The sequence below is a fragment of the Takifugu flavidus genome, chromosome 5 (assembly GCF_003711565.1).
Source record: "Takifugu flavidus isolate HTHZ2018 chromosome 5, ASM371156v2, whole genome shotgun sequence".
Classification (NCBI taxonomy): domain Eukaryota; kingdom Metazoa; phylum Chordata; class Actinopteri; order Tetraodontiformes; family Tetraodontidae; genus Takifugu; species Takifugu flavidus.
The window spans coordinates 18,338,120-18,352,833 of NC_079524.1; the positions used below are offsets into that span (position 1 = coordinate 18,338,120).

Sequence of the window (14,714 nt, forward strand, 5' to 3'; positions counted from 1 at the left end):
GTCTGGTTTAGATGCAATGTACTGTAGGAAACAGCAGCGAGTCTTGGACGGGAAAAGTTGTTCGTCGATGGTGATGTGTCGACCAGGGATGTAGGATGTGATGCAGTTGGTGACAAACAATCCCCATATGTTCGAAATGGCAGCAAACTTATCGGTCTGTGCTCGCTCGCTACGGGTGTCTGTCATCAAAGCGCAGGTGATGCATGATGTTTTGGAAACGCCCTCGGGACATGGTTTCGATGATCTGTGGGCTTCCCAGGTTTTTTGACCAGCAGTCACGCAGTGATGGCACCCTGAAGATTGCCTGCATGATGGTGATGGAAATAAATGCCATTAGTTCAGAGAGGCCCATGAACCAATCCACATGCTCCATTTGCTTTGCATGTTGAACTGTACAGTCTCAAATGATACCAAGCATGTCCAGAGTGACGAAACACAGGAAGCTCTGAAGACGACTTGTGATTGACCTCCTGGCCTCAGCTGTTGGCTCTTCATCTGCGTTGTATGGCAATGAAATGTGGACCCGTTCCCACCTGTTCTTCATGCCATACTGTGCCGTCTTTCGCAGTCTGTCACATCAGTCCCCAGCCGAGCTCTCTTTTTTGGTTGGGGAGCAGTCTCCTCATCTGTAGTGTGGGGGGGGGGGGGGAAATGGAATTATGAGCAATGGGAAAGTCAAATGATATCACAAATGCAAGCATAGAAGCTAATAATAATCCCAGAACATCTCAAATAGGCTGGCTAAGGTGCAGACACCTCAGGAGAAGTGGAATCAAACAAAACTGACGGCAGTCCGCACTCAGAAACAAAATGGAGGCTCTATTCACATGGTGCTATATTTTCCAACTTCACTGAAATGAAACGTAAAATAGGAAATAATATGAAATGATCTTACCTGAAGACAACTGAGACCACTCTGAGTCTGAAGGTTGATGTCTTTTCCATCCGAGTCGCAAGGGGTTGCTCCACCCAGGATCATTTCCAATGCCTGTTGAATGTTGATTCTCTGCATCTTCGTTCCTTGGAGAGGAGCTTCTTTCACCACAAAATTCTTGAGGGAACTGAAGCGATGGTCCATGTGCACTGAGGTATTTATCCATCAAACAATTGTCTGGTTGCAGTCTGAGTCATTATGGTCACATGGGACATTCACAGGTTCACATTTTAGAATAGAATGTGTTTTTATTCCTCATTCTCACCTTCACACACAAGTAAGGTGTGACCTCACCCCACACTGCCACTAACAGCCTCATTACCATAACAAAATGAGTGATTAGTGTATTCGGGAAAAGTGGTCGGGCCAAATGGCCCCATGTGGGTCTTCTACGTAGACAGAAAAATGCTGGGACTTCTAGTGTAAACGGTTCTGCATGCATGACCAGTTTGAGGTGCGTCGCTGGATGAGTCAGCAACCACGCTTTAAGGGGAATATGCCACACCTGGAACTGATCATTAAAATCAACCTCAGGCTGCTCCAGTGTTTTGGGTCACATCCCAAGTCTTGCCATCTTAAGTGGTTTAGCAATAAAACATGTGGTACAGAACCTGATAGCGCTGCTGCTTCGGCGGAAAGGCTTCCTGCCGTGCAGACGGCTGTCTGACCACACACATAGATGCATAATTACAATCATTTGTGGATCTTTAGGTTTAACAAACTGCTCTGCATGGCTTAATGTGCCTTGTGAGTCTGATTTACAGATTTCACCTATGCCCTCCACATGCATGTTTACATGCAGGTCAGCTTGATTGTGGAGCTGGGCTTCAGGCTGTAAGTATGACAGAGCTTTACCATATATCATAGTAACTGGGTCAGAAAATGGAGGGGGCTGCTTTTCAGGAATGTCAAGTGACCAAAATTTACTGCACTTCTCTCCTCCTTACCCACAAATCAACCATTCTATCTACAGACCACATCCCTTCGGCTGTGGTACGAATCATCAACTGGAGCTGAGCGATAAGATCTCTTCCTAATAGATTTATGGGACATGTGGTGGAGATCACAAAAGGGGCTTTAAGTGTGATTCCACTCACAGGGTCACAAACATCTACAGGAACTGACATTCTTTAGTTAAGAGACCATTTGCTGATCTCAATCTGTGTAGAGGTTGGCTTCAGGGCTATTGGATCTCTAATTACTGATTTACCTGCACCTGTATCTACTAAGAATGTTAAAGAATTGCCTAACACGGTCAGTTGTATTTCTGGTTTGCCTCCAGCAAACAGGAAGATGGTTTCTAAGTCATCTCTTTCAAATTGGTCAAATTTTGTGCTCTGATTTAATTTGTGACATCTTTTTCCAGTTCTAGTCATTGCTGGGGTGGATTAGAACCTTGCTGCTGTCTATTGTATCTCTGGTCATGTTTCTTTCTGCAGTCACGTTCCCAGTGTCCATAATTTTTAGGGTTGGTGACACTGATCATTTTCACGGGAATTGCCTCGCCCGTGCCCTCAGCTTGGGATGTTGTTGTTTTTCCTCTATATCTAATTGCTTTAATAAACTTACGCTTTTCTGAAGTCAGAATGCCTGTGCCAATGAGTTGATGTAGAGTTGCCGCAACAAAGTCGAATGATGAGTCGGGGTCAGCTGGTTCACGGTCCAATGATTTATTGATGATTCACGATTCACCATGCATGAGAAGTAGCCCGGGGCTAAGTCTGGAAAACTAGTGAGAAATCTCCAGCTTTTATACAGTTTGGAGCCTGGGTTTACTCCTCCCCGGGCTCCTCCTTCTCATTATGCAATTTTTTCATTCTTATCAGAGGCTAAAAGTGCTTTTCCATATTTTAAAATGGGCAATCTCTTGCTTACATGGACAACCTCTTGTCCTTGTACCACGCCTCTGAAACCCCCTGTGTCATCAACATTTTTAGGCCTTTAACATTTTTCTGCCCAGTAAGCATAATAGAAAACTTTTACAATCGTACAGGGGTTGATCAAAATTGATTAGGCACTTAGTCTGGATAATCATTGATCGGACACCAATCAGATGATCTCTTGACCTGCCTGACCATGCTTACACAGGCTTTTAGAAACCTTTACTACAGGGACAGGGTTGGCATTGAAAACATGCCTGGGAATTCGTTCTTACTCTTTTGGCATTGTCTTTCAGCATGTTCATAGCGGTTTAGGGTACAGGTTCCAAAATCAACTGTCTCTCTACCCAGGTTTTCATCTGATTTTGATCCCCCATGTATAGCTTGCTTTAACTGCTGTTGGTAGGGACCTTCTGATTCTTCCGCATATGTAATTCCACTATTTTTCCAGAACACATTTTTCATTCTCATACTATAGTCTTCAAAACTTTTGTCAGTCTTGTCTCGTGGCCGTAATGGCGCTGTAGTCAGCTCGTCTGTTAAAAGTAGTTCGCATGCGCTCGTACAGTCTGTCATTTAGTTCTCAATCAAACTTAGTCATCCACAGTTGGTGGTGTAAACATGAATCTGGATATTTGTCTTCCATGTGTTTACATGATGCTGGGATTTCAAATTCACCTTTTGTGGAATGTTGGTTGCCCATGTGTGCCCCTTATTCAGATTCAGGTCCTTTATTGTCCCACACGGGAAATTTACAGTGCAAGAGCACGTAGAGGGGAAAAATAAGAAAATGGAATAGAATTTGGAATATACAAAGAGGATGTATATTTACAATAATCCAGATAAATGGATACTTGGCCCCTGTATATCTGAATACAATATACAAATCTGAATATGTAATATTCCGATTGTGTTAGCAGGCGTTATGTTTATTGTGTGGTCTGACAGCAGCCGGCAGAAAGATCTGCAATACCTCTCCTTCACCCAGCGAGGGTGTAGCAGCAGCTCCCTGAAGGAGCTGCCCAGTGCTGTCAGGGTGTCCTGTAGGGGGGGACGTGTTTAACATGGATGATGAGTCCCAGTGCTGGCAAGATTGTGAGAGAGCCCACTCCCTTGACCGAAAAGCAACCCCACACATGAATGGTCTCAGGATGCTTCACTGTTGGCATGAGACAAGACCGATGGTAGCGCTCACCTCGTCTTCTCCGAACAAGCCTTCTTCCAGATGCCCCAAACAATCGGAAAGGGGATTCATCAGAGAAAATGACTTTACCCCAGTCCTCAGCAGTCCAGTCCTTGTAACTTCTGCAGAATATCAGTCTGTCCCTGATGTTTTTGCTGGAGAGAAGTGGCTTCTTTGCTGCCCTCCTTGACACCAGGCCTTCCTCCAAAAGTCTTCGCCTTACTGTGCGTGCAGATGCACTCACACCTGCCTGCTGCCATTTCTGAGCAAGCTCTGTACTGGTGGTGGCCCGATCCCGTAGCTGAAACAACTTCAGGAGACGGTCCTGCCGCTTGCTGGACTTTCTTGGGCGCCCTGGAGCCTGTTTGGCATCAATTGAACCTTCTTGATAATCCTATAGACGGTTGACTGAGGTGCAATCTTACTCGCTGCAATAAACTTCCCCGTTAGGCCCTTTTTGTGCAATGCAATGATGGCTGCACATGTTTCCTTGCTGGTAACCATGACTAACAGATGAGGAACAAGTGTCAAGTCACTCAATCCTGAGATTGATCTCCAGCCTTGTCCTCATGAATACCCACACCTGTGTTAATGTGTGTGACACCTGTGTTTCATTGAAATTCTGTTAGCTGGTCCTTTTGTGGCAGGGCTGAAATGCAGTGGAAATGTGGTTTTAGTGATAAAGTTCATTTTCAAGGCAAATGGGGACTATGCAAATAATTGCAGTGGAGTGGATCACTCCTCATAACATTCTGGAGTATATACAAATTTCCATTATTAAAAATTGAAACTGCAGACTTTGTATAAATAGTTGTCACTCAAAACTTTTGGCCATGACTGTACAGATGATAGAGTGCATGAGTGCACAGGACAGGTTTAAACAGTAGCTATGTTGGTTACTAAGCTAGTGAGTTGTTTAAACTGCTGTAGTGAGGTGTGTAAGGGTCAGCAGGAGTTCAACAGGGACACCGCTCTGGGGAAGAAGCTGTTCCTCAGTCTACTGGTCTGAGTCCTGAGGGTTCTGTAGCGCCTCCCGGAGGGCAGGAGGGAAAATAATCTGTGGGCGGGTGGGAGGAGTCCTTGAGTATGCTGTGTGCTCGATGCAGGCAGCGCTTCCTCTGGACATCTCCGATGGCAGGGAGTGTAGTCCTTGTGATGCGTTGGGCAGTTTTCACCACCCTCTGCAAGGCCTTGTGCTCAGCGGTAGTGCAGCTTCCATACCAGACTGACACACAGTTGGTCAGGATGCTTTCTATCGCACAGCGATAGAAGTTCACCAGGACAGCTGAGGATAGCTGGTTCATTATATGTCCTCAGGAAGAAGAGGCGCTGGTGAGCCTTCTTGATGATGCTGGAGGTGTTTGTGGTCCAGGACAGGTCCTCTGAGATGTGGGTCCCCAGGAACTTGAAGCTGGAGACACGCTCGACGGCCATCCCGTTGATGTGGATGGGGTCCTGTGTGCCTCCTCTTGCCTTCCTGAAGTCCACGATGAGCTCCTTGGTCTTGCTGGTGTTGAGGACCAAGTTATTGTTACCATGTGGTCAGGCGCTCTACCTCCTCTCTGTAGGCTGTCTCGTCGTCGTCGTTGCTGATGAGACCGATCACTGTTGTGTCGTCTGCAAACTTGATGATGGAGTTGGATCCATGTACAGGTCTGCAGTCGTAGGTGAATAGAGAGTAGAGGAACGGGCTCAGCACACAGCCTTGTGGCACACTGGTGCTGAGTGTGATGGTGGTGGAGCAGCTGTGACCTGACTTAACATGCTGTGGTCTGTCGGTCAGGAAGTCCAGAGTCCAGTTGCAGAGGGAGGGGTTGATGCCCAGGTCTCCAAGTTTGGTGATCAGCTTGGAGGGGACGACGGTGTTGAAAGCTGAGCTGAAGTCAGCAAACAGCAATCGTGCGTAAGTGTTCGTGTTGTCCAGGTGTGTGAGCACAGAGTGCAGTGCTATGGAGACTGCATCATCTATGCTCCTGTTGCTGCGGTAGGCAAACTGGTGTGGATCGAGTGGTTGGGAGGCAGTCCTTCAGGTGAGCCAGGACCAGCCGCTCGAAGCACTTCATAATGATGGGGGTGAGTGCCACCGGGCGGTAGTCATTGAGGCAGGCTGGTCTGGAATGCTTCAGAACTGGGACGATAGTTGTGGCCTTGAAGCAAGACGGGACCACTACGTGGGCGGGGGACAGATTGAAGATGTCCGTAAAAATCCCGGCGAGCTGTTCTGCACACGTCCAGGGATGCCATCAGGACCAGCAGCCTTGCGTGGATTGATCCGGCTGAGGGCTGTGTAGACGGCAGTAGATGATAGTGTGATGGGTTGGTGGTCTGCTGGGAGAGGGGTCCTAGTGGCAGTGTCCTTGTTGTCCTTTTCGAAGCGAGCATAGAAGGTATTAAGCTCGTTCAGGAAGGTGGTGTCCATGACTGTGGGGCTGGAGTTGTTGGGTTTGTAGTCGGTGATGGCCTGGATGCCTTGCCACATACACCTGGGGTCAGAGCTGGAAAAGTGACCCTCAATCTTGCGTTTGTAGGTGTGCTTGGCCTTTTTGATGCCCCTCCTCAGGTTAGTCCTGGCTGTGCTGTAGGCCTGGGCTTCTCCTGATCTGAAGGCAGTGTTGCGCGCCTTCAGCAGGAGCCGCACCTCCTTGTTCATCCATGGCTTCTGATTGGGGTATGTGGTGATCCGCTTCGTGGTGGTTATGCTGTCGGTGGTGGTGATGTGGTCCAGAACAGTGCGGTGAAATTGTCAATGTCGTGTGTGTGTGTGTGAGCCACGGCTGCCCTGAGGCGTAAACATACTCCAGTCCGTGTGTTGAAACCTGTCCTGGAGTACGGAGTCTGCTCCCGCCGGCCACACCTTGATGGTCTTCATCGATGGCCTGACGTGGTTGATGAGGGGTGAATACTTGGGGGTGAGGAACAAAGGTGGTCTGATTGTCCTAGGTGGGGGAGGGGTGTTGCCATATAGGCACCAGCCATGTTTGTAGACATGGTCCAGAGTTTTGTTTCCTCTTGTATTGCAGGAAACATGTTGGTGGAATTTTGGAAGCACAGTTTAAGTTTGAATGATTGAAGTCACCCGCAACAATAAATGCAGCCTCCGGGTGGGCGGACTGTTGTTGGCTAATAGCCGCATGAAGTTCATTCATCGCAAGAGTGGCATTAGCATCCGGGGGAATGTAAGCTGCTGTTATGACGGATGTGAATTCCCAAGGCAGATAAAACAGTCTACATTTAACTATTAAACTCCACGTTGGCTGAGCAGTGTCTCCTCAGAGTAACGGAGTCGGTGCACCAGGTCTTGTTGATGTAGATGCATAACCCCCCACCTCTGGTCTTACCGGAGTCGTCAGCTGTCCTGTCTGCCCGATGTGTGGAGCGCCCGGTTAGCCCGATGGCTGTGTCCGGTATGCCACTGTTTAGCCAAGTTTCCGTGAGAATCATGGCATTGCAGTCCGAGAGTCTCACTGGTTGAGTCGGAGACATAATTCATCCATTTTGTTTACCAAAGACAGTACGTTGGCGAGGAAAACGCTGGGAAGAGAGCCGATGCGGTGTTAGCCTTAGCTTAGCTCTTAGCCCTCCGCGCTTCCCCCTCTGTTTACGATCTCGACGCCGCCTGCGAGCACTTCCCCGCCCGGCCGGGTAAAGTGCGTAGCCTCCGGCGTCCTGGAGATCTCGGATGAGTTGCAGATCGGTGATAAAAGTTTCCTGGCATTGCGATCTAATATCCAGAAGTTGTTCACGGGTGTAGGATGTGAACCCGAGGCTGTTCTGTATGAACAGACTAGCGAAGAGCAGGTAAATCACTGCAATTTTGCAGAAACTGGAGAGACGCCGGGCCTCGCGATGTGCTCGCGCCGCCATCTTGATGGGCTGTATACCTGTGAGCTCAACAGACTCTGGTTCAATTTGCACCTGTACTACAAGATATTGTCCTGTTATACTAATCAAAACGCGTGATACTAGTATACGGAGCAATGTGATGATGTAGCGGACCACCAGCACTATTCCTCCCAGCGCCATCCCAGCCATTTTTAAATACTTTAGCCATCCTAACTTTCCCATCCAATCCCAGAAATTCTTAACTTGGGAGTTCCAATTGGAATTTCTTACATGCTCGTCACGTACCCTTCTCATTTCGTTCAGAACTCCTGTCAAACTGCCGTTGACACCTGTGTGCATTGGTATCGGAGTGCAACATTCTTCCCCAATTTCATCACATATTCCCTGATCTCCTGCCATATGTGATTCTATCACAAATCTATTTTGCAACGCCATCATTGACGTGGCGTGCAATTGCTCCCGTACTAATGTCATTCCTTTTTATAGTATAATTCGTGAACCTCTGATTGTACCACAAATAATTTATCCAACGACTGTTTCGAGCTATATACTGAGCATTTGCAATTGAGCCATAAATTGGAATAGACCCTGCTCCTCGTCCTGGCTTTTATCCATGTGGAGCCTATGGCTACTTGATCTTCTGGTACACCAAATGGGACCTGATCCCATGTGATATAAATTTCATTTGTTGCTTTCCAGTCCCATTCCCAATTTTCAATAGAGTCCTCGGTATTTCTCTTGTTTCTAGGAGATGCCTGATTTTGTTGCACCCTTTGCGTAATTAATGACAGTTGTCCCGTTAACATTAATGGGGCGCATATCCCTTCCCAATTTGGAGGTAGAGTTGGCATCATGGTGTCATTACCTTCACAAGTCCAGAAGACATCTCCCAATGGCCTCGTTCCATCTTTCAAGTCTTTCAAACAAACTGTATCGAGCTATGTGGGATGAATTTTGTTCATAGATTACTGCTCCCCCATTTGGTACTATCTGTTCACATTGAACTTGGGCCTTTGGGCCGGTCTTACAGTTTGATGGTTGCTGTGGTGTTCCCGTCGGCTAGTTCCGGGTACCAGTCGATTCTGCTGCATCTCACCAGTTCTCCCGCATCCGACAATTTCAGTGATTCTCTATGGACAACTTCTTCCACCTCCTTCCCTCGTGCTATGCAGAAAGGGAAGATAATGTTAGCCGGTTTGTGCACCACTGGGGGTAGTGCTCTTACTACATCATAATCGTCGTCTGACAGCAACGTGGGGCAGACTTTTCTATCATCACCACACCCCGGTAATGGCGGTAAGCCTCCTGCTATGTGCATCGCACAGAGGGCAAAACATTTAGTAATGTCCAGGCATCCCCCTAGTTCGCTTCCTGGATTCGTGGTAGTTTTTTAGCGTTGTAGCAGGCAATACAATCTTGTTTGTTTTCCTTTTTTAGCTTCAAACATTGATTTTGCCGAGTACATTATCCACTGTTGGAACATGTTTGTGTCCCAATGTGATGTTCTTAATTTATCTAGATCCCTTTTCCGTATTGAATTTAGCAATTTTACTTTACTTTCGGCTTCCTTCCCTGTCATGCTTTGTCCTGTTTGGTCATTCTGACATCCTGACTTCGTGCATCTTACCTGAATGATCACCGTCCCTTCCCCACAACAGTCCGCGCTCTGGGGATATCCCAGCCAATGCTTACCCATTGACTCGGTTCCCAGTATTTCTGTTAGTACAAAATCATAAGTATCTGCTTTGACATGCATTATACGTTTGATTTCTCCATTATTTCTATCTACTATCCCTCTGAGTTGCTAGCGTAATCATTGCCAAGGCACACGCATCTAGTGTTGGCGTGTGCTGTGTGTTCGTGTTCAAGTTGACACCAAAACTTCCCCCGTTGTTAATCCGACAAGGGTTAACATCAGCATGCAACTAATCGAGATCAGAGGGAGGTTCGTCCTCCCCGGATTGAGACCAGTTCGGCGGCAGCGGATAAGTGAATTGCTGTAAGCCTGATGTGCCCAGTGTGTCGTCTGGCTGCTCATCACTATCAGACCCGTGGTACAGATGGTCAGCGTCAGAAGTTGGTGAGCCGTCCGCAGGCTGTATCGTGCCTGCTGCGTCACCCGCAGCAGCAGCAGCAGGAGGCTCATCAGACCCAGTAGACAAAGCGGGAGAATTGGGATACTCCGAGCCCGTGGATGTTGAACGTTGTGTCCGGCAGGCCGCCAACCGAGCAGATCTCCTTTCCCCATGTGGGGAGCGTGACCGTGAGCTTGTAGGGGAGCGTGACTGTGTGCTCGTAGAGGAGGAAGAGGTAGAGGATGTCGGACTAGTAGCCAGAGGGTGACTATACGTCTCCCTGTCAGCATGCTCAGACTCTGACTGGCCTGGATAGTGTCCAGGAGGGTCGGGAGGTCTGTGGCAGGTACAGTGGTTCTTATGGAACCAGAAGGGCTTACCTTCAACTTTTAGGGCAGTGGGGGTAGTGAGCACAACCTTAAAGGGTCCTTCCCTACGGGGTTTGTTCCACTGTCGCCTAAACACTCGTATGAATACATAGTCTCCCACTTGAACGTCTCGAATGTCAGCGGGGATGTGCGTCTCGTCCTTGCTGTGGGCTTCTTTTACCTGTTGAAACACAAGTCCGTGGATTTGAGTCAATGCACGGAGATAGTCACCCAGTTCTCGCTCCAGTTGTGCAATGGCCGGTCCCTCTACAGGACCTCTGGTTTGCAGGAGAAGCATGGGGCGACCTGTAAGCATCTCATGAGGTGTTGGATGGGTTAGTCGGTTAGTCTGAGAACGCATTGCCATTAACGCAATGGGTAGGGCATCTACCCATGTCAGTTTTCCATTACTGTCAGCCATGATCTTAGCTATTAGTCTTCAAGACGCCGTTGGCCCGTTCAACCGACCCCTGAGACTGGATCATAAACACATCCATACTTCTGTTTGATCCCCAAGACCTTGAACATTTCCTGTATGACTTGTGAAACAAAATGTGGACCATTATCAGATGACATAGTATCAGGCATCCCAAACCTGGGAAACACTGCCTTGCACAGAAATTTTGCTGCGGCCTTGTGGTCTGCCTTAGAAGTAGGGCATGCCTCAATCCATCTACTAAACCTGCAAACAACAACAAGCATGTATCTTTTCCCTTGCACACGATCAATCATGTCCACATAATCCATGACCAGATGACGGAAAGGACCATCTGGCATGGGAATGTGAGCCAAGGGCTGAGTGAACATCTTCCTTATGTTGTACTTTGGACAATGGGGACACAAAGCAAGCTCCCTGTCGACCATGGGAGTCATGTATGGGGACCACCAAACTGCCTGTAGTTTCCTGATCACCTGAGCCCTAGAACAATGATCAGGTTCTGTTGTCCTCATGTTCTGTGTTCACCAGTTGTCGTCGGGGTCAAAATGACCCGTCTTCACTCAATATAAGCAGCTTATTAATTTTAAACACCAAATTTCATCTTGCTTGAAGAAACAACTTGTCATTCACCACAAAATGTGTTAATACCTGAGTTTTCCCTCTTCACTTGTATTTCTATAGCTTAAGAAAAGGAAAAAATGTGCAAAAAGGAGTTTTGAATGCATTTTTAATCATCCCAATGACTCAGTTTCTGTCTCAGTGAACAATTTAAGACAATGTACAAAAATATGAAAAATAACATAACCCATTCAATTATTTAGCACATGTAGGGCAGTATGGAAGTGCACAGCTTCTGCAGATATATTTCTTACACTTGCAGCACACAGTATATGTTTTACAGTCCTTCTTTTGAGGGCAAAACTGACATCTCTTCCTCTTACTTGGCCCAGCTGGGGAAGTGGCTGTGGTAGCTGGATCCTCAGGTTGATCAGGAGCTCCTGCACTCTGAATAGCTTTTACAACTGCTGCTGAGGCTTCTGTGCGGGGGACATGCTTCCTTCTTTCAATGAGTGGAGTTACAAGTGCCTTTCCTAGCTGCTCCAGGAACAACCTCCTCTTGTTATACTTACGAGACATCCAGTTTGGGTTGGTCTCGCTCCAAATCACGAAGGCATTGTAGGAGGAAACATCAATGATGTTGTGGAAGATGACCAGGGGCCAGCGGGCAGTCATCCTTCTGCAGCTGTATGTTCCAATCACCTTATCTAGGTTGTCCACACCTCCTTTGTTGCGGTTGTAGTCCAGGATGATGACTGGCTTCCTGTCCCCACGATCGCTAATGTCACTGTCTCTGTGCAGTGTGCTCAGAACTACATTCTTGTTTTTCTTTGGGAGGTAGGAAACTAGAGTGGTGGTGGGCGTGAAGGCAAACTTTGATGAGAGGACCGCTCTCTTTTGATGCAAGCAGTGCAGGTGGGAGCTCAGGCTTGTTCTTTCGAACTGTACCAACCATGGTGATCTTCCTCTTCAGGAGCTGCTGTCAGAGTTCATAAGAGGTGAAGAAATTATCACATGTCACATTGTGAACCCTCAGTCCCTCTGTCACATCAAGCACAACTCGCATTCCCTGGTTCTTCTCTGGGCATCCACTGGTCGGCTTCCCGGTATAGACTTGCATTTTCCAAGCATAGCTTGATTTGGCATCACAAGCCACCCATGACTTGATCCCATATTTTGCTGGCTTGCTGGGCATATACTGCCGGAAAGGACAACGACCTTTGGACAGAAGACATTATCAGTGATCAGTGTCACAGAAAACAGTCAAAGAAATCAATAGTAAAAATCACTTTTATTAGAAATATGAAAATGGTTTACCTCTAAATGGAACCAGTTGCTCATCCACTGTTACGTCAGGCCCTGGATTGTAGAGATAGGGCAGCCGCTCCACCCACTTGTCCCAGACATCTCTTATGGCTGCAAGTTTGTCTGTCACACGTCTTGCTGGTCTTGACTCACGGTCATCAAATCGTAGCAGTCTTGAGTAGGTGTGAAAGAGTTTGAGTGGCATTGTGGCTTGGAAAATTGGTCTTCCACTCTCTGCGTCCCATAGACTAGCTGCAGCCTCACCTCGGGACCTGTATACACCTGCTAAGATTAGCAGCCCTAAGTAGGCCTGCAGGTCAGTCTCATCCATCTTTTTCCAGCTGTCTCCATATTTGCGAAAACCCTGCAGATTTGTCATCTCCAGGATTATTTTTTCTATTGCTGGTGTGATTAAAAAGGTAGAATGAAGAGACAATGTCCCGGGCATGAGAGACAGCATACCTTGTGGGTCCTGGGGTCATCTTTATGACGTTTTCTTCTGCATGCCTGCCGTGTTGGTCATATTCTGTTGAGGACCATGTTATTTTGCCATTTTTTGAAAGGAAAGTCTCTTTCAGCTTCAGGGTTTTCTTCCTCTGAAGACAATTCATCATGCTCTGGATTGTATTCCTCCCATCTTCTTCTGATAAATCCTCCACTTCCTCTTCTGAATCAGAGCTGTCTTGTTGGACATCTGTAAAAATCAGCTCTAGAGCCTCTTCAGCCTTGTAACGTGCACTCATGGTCGTAGCAGAGAGAGAACTCGGGGTCCTGTCATCTGCAGCACCTTTATATTCTCTCTGCAGTCTGCGAGAACGCCACCTCTTGTGGTGTTTACATCTGCTACTGTCTTCACTTTTACTACTATTTGATCTGAGACTGATCAAAAGCACAGCAGTCTGCGGGAACGCCACCTCTCTTGTGGTGTTGGCACAGCAGGTATCACCTGTGGAGTAGGATGTGGAGACATTACGGGTGTGACTATGGGTGCTTGCATCACCCTCTCCACTGTGGGTCCTTTCTCTGGCTCTGGGTCAGCTGCCCTCACTGGAGCTTGGGACTTGGGTTTTTCTCGGTCTTTCTTCTGCTTTGCCAGTTCCCCTGTTTGCAGTTGAGTCAGTTTGTTGGCCAGCATCCTGTTCTGGTCTTCAAGGGCCTGCTTCTCGGCCCTGTAAGCATTGACATAGTGAATTATATGCTCCGAAGACGTGCCAGGGCATTTTCATCAGCCCTACCACGCCATTTAGCTTGTCTTGTACTTTTGGCATAGCATTCTTTATGTACATCATAAACAAGGCCTTTGTTTCTGTGTGGTCCCACTCACTCCCAGTCTCGGTTTTCCACATTTTCTGATAATTATGCAGAAATTGTGAAGGGTTGTCGTCTTTCAAAAATTATTTTTCTAACTTGGTGGGGTCCATGCGTGAGGGGTCTCGCTCTCGCTCTCTCTCTCTCGCTCTCTCGGCCGTCCGTACTCTGGTTCGCATACGGTCGAAGGGCACCTCATCGTGTGCACGTGATTCTGTCATACCTCTGTATCCGGCTGCCCTGAAGATCTCTGCAGCGGCTGTTTGTCCTGCTGTTTTTATCAGCAGCGCTTTGATGTCGCCACCTGCCAGGTTGATCCCTCCAGTGATTTTCTCGATCCCCTTGTCAGCTCCCTCCGCCAGGGGGGTCAATTTTCCTGCAAGTGTTATCATGTCCATGAAAGACCACGGCACATACCGATTATCACCTTGGGCTCCTTTGGCCACCAGCGGGGACATTTTGTGGCACACTTCGCCTGATGTACCCTCTTGAGGCCGGTCCTTCATTTGTCATCGTAGAGTCATCTTATCACCTGCTTCCTTCTTTTCCATCTGTAGTTGCAAATCAAAGGTTTGTGCTGACTTGGCTTTGGGGCGGTTCGCTGCTGGAGTCGGGTCTGAATCTGGCCAGACCCTCGGAATCTTCTCCTGACTGGTCTGTCATTTTGGTCGTTGTCCTCCTTCAGATGAATTTTCTGGCTTGTTTTTCTCTTCCTGATCTCTTGTGTTCTTCTGTTGTGATGTCTCGGCTTCTAATTCTGCACTGTGTGTTATTGGTCTTTTGAACCGTTCTTCCTCTTTCCTTGCTCTCTCCTTTCTCTG

The 14,714-nt window shown here is 47.6% G+C and overlaps 1 pseudogene; it reads right to left on the reverse strand.

Moving 5' to 3' along the window:
- Nucleotides 1-11,489: 11,489 nt before the first annotated feature.
- On the reverse strand, nucleotides 11,490-13,890 carry LOC130526232 (piggyBac transposable element-derived protein 4-like; annotated as a pseudogene).
- Between the last annotated feature and the right edge of the window lie 824 nt (nucleotides 13,891-14,714).